Consider the following 10,720-nt stretch of genomic DNA (forward strand, 5'->3'; position numbering starts at 1 on the left):
GATTGCCTATACTTATTTACCTGGTCTGTTTTTCCAATATTTCTGAATAACTACATAAAAAAATTTAACAGATATGACATGCGTAGTTCTCTGTGAAACAAAAAACTATAAATTTGCTTCAAAATTCATGTACTGAGGAACAAACTTGAATGTTTACTTTGTTTAGGTTTTTAAAATACAGACTAGCATAACTGCCAAATAATTTAGACAGAGTAATATTTATACTTCCACGTTTCTCCCCTATAATTCATTCTCCTTTGCTTCCCCAGAGAAAGGGGGACATGTAAGAATATTTATATTCAGCCCCCACTTTGTTGTAAAATCAAAGACCTAAGTAAATAGAGAGGAATTCTGCTTTAAGCTATGGGAGATCTGTCATCATAATCAGACGGTAAAAGTAATTTACCAAAGATAAGCATTTAAGCCCTAAATTTGTATCAAGAACAGAAACGTTTCTTAAAGCATGAAGTGTTTCACTAAGTTCTATACAGTTAGGAAAATGCCAATAAAATTTTCACTACCTGTTTTCGTAATAAAATGAATACTGCTTTATTTCATTTTCTGAATTCTGCCCTCATTTTCTTCAGTAAAACTAAACATTGCACTTACGAACAGACACACCTGAAAATATATTCAACTGTATTTATCTCACCTTTCAAGGTGAAATTTCAGATTTTAAAATTGTAGTTATCTCAGATGATTAGCAGAATGGGATGTAATGATATCTTGCATTTATGATTATTGATGCACCTTTTTATAGATTCATTTTTATGTTGAACTACTTATTTTATATGCATTGATGAGCATAATTGTAATTAGTTGTCTAGTTTGGTAAATGAGTACCTGGGATAATTTATGAGTGCTTCTAATTTTTTTTTCTTTATGTCTTCTAAAAAAAAAAATGGGATGCATGTGCAGAAGGTGCAGGTTTGTTACATAGGCAAACGTGTGCCATGGTGGTTTGCTGCACCTATTGACCTGTCCTCTAAGTTCCTTCCCATCACCCCCGACCCCCAACAGGCCCTGGTGTAAGTTGTTCCCCTCTCTGTGTCCATGTGTTCTCAATGTTCAACTCTCACTTAGGAGTGAGAACATGAGATGTTTGGTTTTCTGTTCCTGTGTTAGTTTGCTGAGGTTGATGGCTTCCAGCTTCATCCACATACCTGCAAAGGACATGATCTCATTCCTTTTCATGGCTGCATAGTATTCCATAGTGTATACGTGCCACATTTTCTTTATCCAGTCTATCATTGATGGGCATTTGGGTTGGTTCCACGTCTTCGCTATTGTAAATAGTGCTGCAAGAAACATATGTGTGCATGTGTCTTTATAGTAGAATGATTTATAATCCTTTGGGTATATACCCAGTAATGGGATTGCTAGGTCAAATGGTATTTCTGGTTCTAGATCCTTGAGGAACTGCCATACTGTCTTCCACAATGGTTGAACTAATTTACATCCCCACCAACAGTGTAAAAGAGTTCCTATTTCTCCACATCCTCTCCAGCATCTGTTGTTTCCTGACTTTTTAATAATCACCATTCTGACTGGCGTGAGATAGTATCTCATTGTAGTTTTGATTTGCATTTCTCTGATGATCAGTGATGTTGAGCTTTTTGTCTTATGTTTGTTGGCCATGTAAATGTCTTCTTTTGAGAAGTGTCTGTTCACATTCTTTGCCCACTTTTTGATAGGGTTATTTGTTTTTTCTTGTAAATATGTTTAAGCTCCTTATAAATTCTGGATATTAGACCTTTGTCAGATGGGTAGATTGTAAAAATTTTCTCCCATTCTGTAGGTTGCCTATTCACTCTAATGATAGTTTCTTTGGCTGTGCAGAAGCTCTTTAGTTTAATTAGATCCCATTTGTCAATTTTGGTTTGAGTGCTTCTAATTTTTAGTTCAGGCTTGACATTTTGATGGTGACTTGAGTACTTTATATACCTTGCTGGATATTTTTGATAATTCACACTTACAATGAAGAATATACCTACAGAAATTTATAAGCATAAAGTTAAGCCTGGAATTTATTCATTCAATATTTATTTTTTTCGAAATATAATGAGCTTCTGCTGCTCAAAAAGGACTCTCCAACCTGAAAAGCAATTTCTAAAGATATTTATTTTCTTCAAGTCAACTGTATTAGTTATGAATTAGAAACCTAATTTATTTTAAAACTTGAAGCTCTATTTTTAAATCTTGCTATTTTATTTATAAATCTAATTTTATGTGAAAAAGAACAGCCACTTTTATTTGTCCCTTTATTAATATTTCAATGAACTCTTACCTGACCAAATCATCTTTAAATGTTTAACATGACTTAGAAAATTAAATTCCCTTAGACACTTAAACTCTGATTACAAAATTAACACATCTGGTTCTCTCACTTCAAACACCTAAGAAAATGTCTTAGCTTAAATTATCTGCCCCCATCGTGTAGCAGTAAGCCTGTCTTCTCATGACAACCTGTCACCTGTCAGCATACTGACTCCCTCATTGCCTGCTGTCCACTGCCAGGAGGAGACCAAATGACCTGACCAGCTGGCATCGACAGCTTTAGGTACGATGGAAACCATATTGTATTCCCTATTGAAAGTGTCCAGACCAGAATTCATGTAAAAGTGGGCTGGGCATGGTGGCTCACGCCTATAATCCCAGCACTTTGGGAGGCCGAGGCAGGCAGATCACTTGAAGTCAGGAGTTTGAGACGAGCCTGGCCAATATGGTGAAACCCCATCTCTATTAAAAATACAAAAATTAGCCAGGCCTGGTGTAATCCCAGCTACTCGGGATACTGAGGCAGGAGAATCGCTTGAAGCTGGAAGGTGGTGATTAGAGAATCACTTGAACCTGGAAGGCGGAGATTGCAGTGAGCTGAGATCACACCACTGCACTCCAGCCTGGGCAACACAGCCAGACTCCATCTCAAAATAATAATAATAGTAATAGTAATAGTAATAATTCATGTAAAAGTAATTTATTAGGAAAAAATGGTAAAGGAATGGAGAATTAGGGATAGGAAGGTGAGGAGGCCAAGTAAGGGTAACAATGTCAAAGTCGCATATAGAGTACCTTCAACTCAATCCCAGAGAGAGCTCTGGAGACAACATAGGTCACACTTGAGAACTGTCCTAATTAGCAGCAAAAGAGCTGAGAGTTTATACCCCAGGAGCCATCACCTATTGGCCAAGGGAGGCCCCAAGGGAATATACTAATACATTCTCAGGCATTTCCAGCTCTGGCCGCTGGAGGGCAGCCCTCCAACAAAGAGATGTGGGTCTTGACTGCTGGGAGAGAAAACCCTCAGGAACTAGTGTGCCCAAAAATGGTACAAGGTCACAGAGGACATGAGTAGAGTACTGGCCACCTGTTGCACAAGCCAGATCCATTTGTGCCTATCAAGGTAATCCTCTGCGACAGAGGCTAGTCACAATTTCTAGAAGAAAAGGCTTTGAAGAGAAAAATGAGTGGAACAAGTTTCTACTGGTTGGTCCTCAGACTGTAACTGATTTTCATCTTTCTCCTCTATTCTCCATTCTAAATTTCCCTCATTCTAGGCCAGTATTTGTCTGATGGGTCATCTCTGAGCGCCTGCACCCCTAGTTGTCACCCTCTTGTCACATTGTAGTTGCTGTAATTGTCTATTCACAGTTACACAAGTGCAGAGCAGGAAGAGGTGCCATGGTGGGTTGTATATTTTGTTTTGTTTTGTTTTTTGAGACGCAGTTTCGCTCTGGTCATCCAGGCTGGAGTGCAATGGCGCGATCTCGGCTCACTGCAACCTCCGCCTCCCGAGTTCAAGAGATTCTCCTGCCTCAGCCTCCCGAGTAGCTGGGACTACAGGCACCCACCACCATGCCCAGCTAATTGTTGTATTTTTAGGAGAGACAGGGTTTCACCATGTTGGACAGGCTAGTTTCAAATTCCTGACCTCAGGTGATCCACCCGCCTCAGCCTCCCAAAGTTCTGGGATTACAGGCGTGAGCCACTGCTCCCAGCCGAGGTGCCCTAGTGGGTTCTAAACATGAGTCTCTCTGCCCCCATCATGTAGCAGTAAGCCTGTCTCCTCATGACAACCTGTCACCTGTCAGCGCACTGACTCCCTCATTGCCTGCTGTCCACTGCCAGGAGGAGACCAAATGACCCCACCAGTTGGTGCCCACAGCTTTAGGTACAATGGAAACCATATTGTATTCCCTATTGAAAGTGTCCTCCCTGCAAACCCTCAGCAACCTAGCAGACATAAAGTTACAGGTATAGGAAGCCTGCATTTCCCAAGTGGGTCTCTGAAGGTGATGGTGAGAAGGGCCACTCCTACTTCTGGGCGTTGGTTCCCAGATGTCCATGTGCTACCCCTCAGGGGCAGAGCACATGTGATGACGGTTGGTTCCAAAGTATGTACTGTTCCCTGAAGGACAGTAAGCCAACCCCAGAGGTGTCCTCTCAAGCTGGGGGCTCAGATGTGCTTTTACCAGCCTGGGCAATACAGCAAGACCTTGTCTCTATTTATCTTTTTTTTGTGAGATGGAGTTTTGCTCTTGTCACCCAGTCTAGAGTGCAGTGGCATGACCTCAGCTCACTACAACCTCCACCTCCCGAGTTCAAGCGATTCTCCTGCCTCAGCCTCCCAAGTAGCTGGAGTAACAGGTGCCTGTCACCATGCCTGGCTTATTTTTGTATTTTTAATAGAGATGGGGTTTCCCCATGTTGGCCAGTCTGGTCTCGAACTCCTGACCTCAGGCAATCCACCCGCCTCAGCCTCCCAAAGTGCTGGGATTACAGGAGTGAGCCACCGTGCCTGGCCTCTACTTTAAAAAATAAAATAAAAATTCACCAGGTGCAGTAGCATATGTCTGTAGTACGAGCTTCTCGGGAGGCTGAGGCGAGAGGATCACTCGAGCCCAGGAGTTCGCAATTGCAGTAAGCTATGGCCACACCACTGCACTCAGGCCTGGACAACAGAGGGAGGCCCTGTCTCAAAAAAAAAAAAAAAAAAAAAAAAAAAAGATCTGCTTTTATTAGCACCATGCTCTAACCAACTGAGCTAACCAGCCCCCCTAAGATATGCTTTTAAAAGTACACTCCAGTATTCTTCCAGGTCAGGAGCTGGAGCTGGCTCAAGGATGGTTTAGCTAAAAATGGACGGCTACTGTGCTAGAACCCAACTCAAAAGTGACCTTGAGAAGGGGTGGTGAGGGGAAAGCCTTCTAGAGTGCAGAACTTTCGCTTGGTGTGGAGGGAAATGTGCCCCAAGGACAGGATACGAATATACATGGACTTGGCTGGGTGGTCAGGAGCATGGGAGGACGAAGACTGGCTGACGGGGGAAAGCAGTCTGAGAAAGACCTGCGACATGAGAGGGGCGGAGCCAATGGATCCCTTGGTCATGCGTCCACTGTTGCACCTCCTTAGCTATAAAGTGAGCCCCTTCATGCAAGGCAGCGTTTTGCAAGATCTCTTATCAATAAATTGGGCATTTTGTGTGCCCTTAGATAGTAGTGGCAAAAAATTTAAACCCATATCTGGAAGCTATGCCAATTCTGGTCACAAAGAAATCACTGCCACATATTTCTAGGGTGGAAAGTCTCTAATATAATCGACTTGCTGCCAAGTGTCTAAGTGGTCTCAAGAGATTGTACCATGTTGTCTAGGCATGGTGGCTCATGCCTGTAATCCCAGCACTTTGGGAGGCTGAGGCGGGCAGATCACCTGAGGTCAGGAATCTGAGACCAGCCTGGCCGATATGGTGAAACCCCGTCTCTACTAAAAATACAAAAATGAGCCAGGTGTGGTGGCAGGTACGTGTAATCCCAGCTACTTGGCAGGCTGAGGCAGAATTGCTTGAACCTGAAAGGCAGAGGTTGCAGTGAACTGAGATCACGCCACTGCACTCCAGCCTGGGAAACAAAGGGAGACTCCATCTCAAAAAAAAAAAAAGAAAGAAAGAAAGAAGTTGTACCATGTCATGGGGCCCAGTATTAGTGTCTGCTGCTGACAAGCAGAGCCTTAGTGGTCCAATTCTGTCAGGCACATTCACAACCTCTACCCCTCCCATCAAAGTTACTCCCCTCATCAGCCCATGGTGTGAACACTGGGCTGGCCGAGGACAGCGGCTGGCTGACATCAAGGTGAGTCGTGCTGTCCATCTGCTTATCCAGTGCCTCCTCTAAAGTGGATGTTCCTGGCTGGGCCTCAATGATGATACCAAAAGTCCCACACACTGGGTGACTCCCCTAGGTCCACCCGCAGGCCTCTTCCCCAAACTCCTTCGCAGATCACTTCTTCCAGAGTCCTGACAAACCAGGCAAGCCTTAGCCACTGCTCAGGAGGCCAAGTGCATCCTTACCTGGGGCACTTTTCTCCACGTGAAGCAGAGACTCTGTGGAGAGAGTCTGTGCTCACCACAAACTTCAGCGCCGCTTCTGAGTCACGCAGTCCTGCAGTAGGCGTCCAGCCTTCCACACACCAGGCCCAGACTGTTTCCTGCATCGGTTGGTCATAGCTAGCACCCCACAGGGCCATGGACAGAAGCTTGGGAGAAGAATGGATGCAAGGGCGCTGAATGACATGGGGTCTGGACCGCCTCTTTGTGTAACTTCCTTTTGCCCCAGACACGCTCAGGCTCCATCCTGGATGCAGCACTTTTACGTTATCCTAGATTGCTCTGTGCTCACGTCACTTAATGACTTGGTAGACCTGACAGCACCACAGCAGCCAACTCGTGATAGGCGCTCTGGTCATATGTTGCTTGATAATCCACAGTCAAAATGTACTTCGTGCCTGTATTAGTTCGTTTTCACGCTGCTAATAGAGACAGACCTGAGACTGGGTAATTTATAAACGAAAGAGATTTAATGGACTCACAGTTCCACATGGCTGGGGAGGCCTCACGATCATGGCGGAAGATGAAGGAAAAGCGAAAGGATGTCTTCAGTGAGGCAGGCGAGAGATTTTGTGCAGGGAAACTCCCCTTTATAAAACCATCAGGTCTCACGAGGCTTATTCACCATCACGAGAACAGCCCGGGAAAAACCCGCCCCCGTGATTCAATTACCTCCCACCAGGTTCCTCCCATGACATATGGGGATGGATGATCACAATTCAAGGTGCGATTTGGGTGGGGACACATAGCCAAACCATACATACCAGTGCCCAATAGCATAAGAAGAGCTTTTTCCAATGATGTATAGTTTTCCTCCCCAGGTGGCATGATCTTGTTCAGAATTTTGGAGTCTACATTGACATGCTCTTAATGGGATTTGCTAGAGATGGTGTCTTTATCAAGCATGGATTCCTCTAGCATCATGGGATCTGCTGAGCCATATGGCCCCAGTAGCAGGGCCATTTGTTCCACAGCTTGGACCTGCTGCTAAGCCCTCCTTTGCTCTGGGACGCACTCAGAAGTAACTACCCTCCACATGCAGGTATTTGCTGGGGGTCAGAGAGAAAATCGCTGCAACTAGTAAGCCTGAAATTGGAAAAAGGATCCAAGAGCAATGACAGCATCTGCCACAGAAAGCAAAAATTCCGCACTCTTTTAAGTGATTTTTATAAATCATAATAGTAAATGTAGTAAATCAAATTTGCTTAAATGTTGCAATGATTGTCTAAATATGAGAGAATACTCAAAGAATTCAAGATTACAGATTATTACCACACCTATATAAACACACCTAAACTGAATGCAGTGACTCACACCTGTAATCCCAGCACTTTGGGAGAGTGAGGTAGAAGGATCACTTGAGGCCAGGAGTTCAAGACCAACCTGGGCAACCTAGTGAGACCCCCCCCCCCAACTTCTACAAAAATAACAATTAAAATATTAGCCAGTCTCTCTTCCTCGGTGCCACCTACGGAGGTGACAACCATCTACTTGACATGATGGCTGACCTCAGACCCCTCATGAAGCCCAAGATTGTCAAAAAGAGGACCAAGAAGTTCATCTGGCACCAGTCAGATCGATGTGGCAAAATTAAGTGTTAACTGGTGGAAACCCAGAAGTATTGGCAACAGGGTTCGGAGAACATTCAAGGGCCAGATATTGATGCCCAACACTGGTTATGGGAACAAAAAAACAAAGCACATGCCGCCCTGTGGCTTCTGGAAGTTCCTGGTCCACAATGTCAAGAAGCTGGAAGTGCTACTGATGTGCAGCAAATCTCCCCGGCGGAGATCGCTCACAGTGTTTCCTCCAAGACCCGCAAAGCCATATGGAAAGGGCAGCCCAGCTGCCCTCAGAGTCACCAACCCCAATGCCAGGCTGCGCAGCAAAGAAAATGAATACACGGCTCATGTGCACATTTTATTTGTGTTTAAATGAAACCACTAAAACTGCCAAAAATTTAGCCAAGTATGGTGGCACGTGCCTGTAGTCCTAGCTACCCAGGAGGCTGAGGCGTGAAGATTGCTGGAACCCAGGAGTTTGGAGGCTGCAGTGAGCTATGATTGTGCCACTGCACTCCAGCGTGAGTGATACAGTGAGATCCCATCTCTAAAAATAAATTAAAATAAGATAAAATCATAACAAATAAACACACCTTAAAATGTGAATTATTTCTTCATCATCTGTATTAGTCAGGATTCTGTTAAAAGGACAGAACTAATAGGCTATAATAGGAGATATACATAATATTATATATTATATATATATATAGGAGTTTATTAAGTATTAACGTACATGATCACAAGGTCCCACAATAGGCCATCTGCAAGCTGAGGAGCAAGAAGAGACAGTCCGAGTTCCAAAACTGACGAACTTGGAGTCTGATGTTCGAGGGCAGGAAGCATCAGCACGGGAGAAAGATGTGGGCTGAGAAGCTAGGCCAGTCTCTCCTTTTCACGTTTTTCTGCCTGCTTTATATTCGCTGGAAGCTGATTAGATTATGCCACCAGATTAAGGGCTGCCTTTCCCGGCCGGCTGACTCAAATGTTAACCTCTTCTGGCAACACCCGCACAGACACACCCAGGATCAATACTTTGTATCCCTCAATCCAATCAAGTTGACACTCAGTTTTAAACATCACATCGTCTCTCTATTTTTTAAAAAATATCTTCCTGGGGAAATGATTTTAAGGAGGTTAATTGATTGAAAATTCAGAATCAAAGAATTTCTAGACCATTGGGGGGCACCGCTCCTCAGGATGTTTAACAAAATGCTCCGCAGAAACTATTGAGATGAAACCCACTGAATGGTCATCACTGATTTGACAAGTCAATGGAGTTTTTCTAGCTCTATTTCCATCAACAAGGTTTTAAGCAATCCTGTAAGTTTCAATTTCTTGAAACTCAATTCCTTTCCCCTAAATGACCTATGTGTTAAAATAAATGTGGACGTTTTAAAGTCCCTGGGTTTCACTTCATCTTGTGGATAAGACCTTATTGTGCAACCTCCTGAAATGCAATCTGGTGTATACTGGTAGAAAATGTACACCTTCATCAGTCCCTATTCCACCCCCTTGCTTTTTTATCTTTTTCTTCATCTCATTAACCACCTTTTTTTTGAGACGGAGTCTCACTCTGTTGCCAGGCGGGACTGCAGTGGTGTGATCTTGGTTCACTGCAACCTGTGCCTCCCACGTTCAAGCAATTCTCCTGCCTCAGCCTCCTGAGTAGCTGGGATTACAGGTGCACGCCACCACGTCCAGCTAATTTTTTTGTATTTTAGTAGAGACGGAGTTTCACCATGTTGGCCAGGATGGTCTCGATCTCTTGACCTCGTGATCTGCCTGCTTCAGCTTCCCAAAGTGCTGGGATTACAGGCGTGAGCCACCGCACCCAGCCTGAACACCATTTTTAATTACTGTTTTGTTTTTTTTTAGAGATGAATTTTGGTTTTTAAATTTTTTTAATTTATTTTTTAATCTTTTATTTCCAAAGATTATTGGGGAGCAGGTGGTGCTTGGTTACATGATTAAGTTCTTTAGTGGTGATCTGTGAGATTTTGGTGCACCCATAACCTGATGAATCACTGTTTTAATGAAGAGGAATAAAATATATACACGTCATTCTGCCATGATGCCTCATACCACCTGGAAGAGTACACAGTCACACATGGAACACACACAGTCACTAACCTAATTGGAGAATGGTACAAAATACAATCGTTACAGGTCGTGCTAGGAATATTTTGTGCATATGGAAAGCCTGCCTTCTTGGGATAGGCACCTGGAAGTCCCTGAGGCCTTATCTCCCTTCCTCTTTCCTTCTCCATCACTCTTCTTCTCTCCACAGTACCAAGTTCATCTTGCTGAAGCCGCTGGGGCTCAGGCTGGTAAGCGCGCTTTTCACCCTTCGAGAAAGGCCTCTTCACGCAAGGTCCTGGCATCCTGCCTCTTGTATTCAAGGTCAGCAGGGCTTATCCACTTTGGTCCTCTGTACTTCAAAGAGAAGCATTTGAAAATTAGTTTTATTTTATTTTATTTTAAGATGGAGTCTCCCTCTGTCGCCCAGGCTGGAGTGCAGTAGCACGATCTCAGCTCCCTGCAACCTCTGCCTCCCGGGTTCACACCATTCTCCTGCCTCAGCCTCCCGAGTAGCTGGGACTACAGGTGCCCACCACCACGCCTGGCTAATTTTCTGTATTTTTAGTAGAGACAGGGTTTCACCATGTTAGCCAGGATGGTCTAGATCTCCTGACCTCGTGATCTGCCCACCTCGGCCTTCCGAAGTGCCAGGATTACAGGCATGAGCCACCGCGCCCAGCCTCTTTTATTTTTTTGA

The 10,720-nt window shown here is 44.1% G+C and overlaps 1 pseudogene; it reads left to right on the forward strand.

The window, feature by feature from the left end:
• Positions 1 to 7,881: 7,881 nt before the first annotated feature.
• Positions 7,882 to 8,320, forward strand: LOC100594488 (annotated as a pseudogene).
• The last annotated feature ends 2,400 nt before the right edge of the window (positions 8,321 to 10,720 follow it).

Source organism: Nomascus leucogenys, chromosome 13, assembly GCF_006542625.1.
Source record: "Nomascus leucogenys isolate Asia chromosome 13, Asia_NLE_v1, whole genome shotgun sequence".
NCBI classification, from domain to species: domain Eukaryota; kingdom Metazoa; phylum Chordata; class Mammalia; order Primates; family Hylobatidae; genus Nomascus; species Nomascus leucogenys.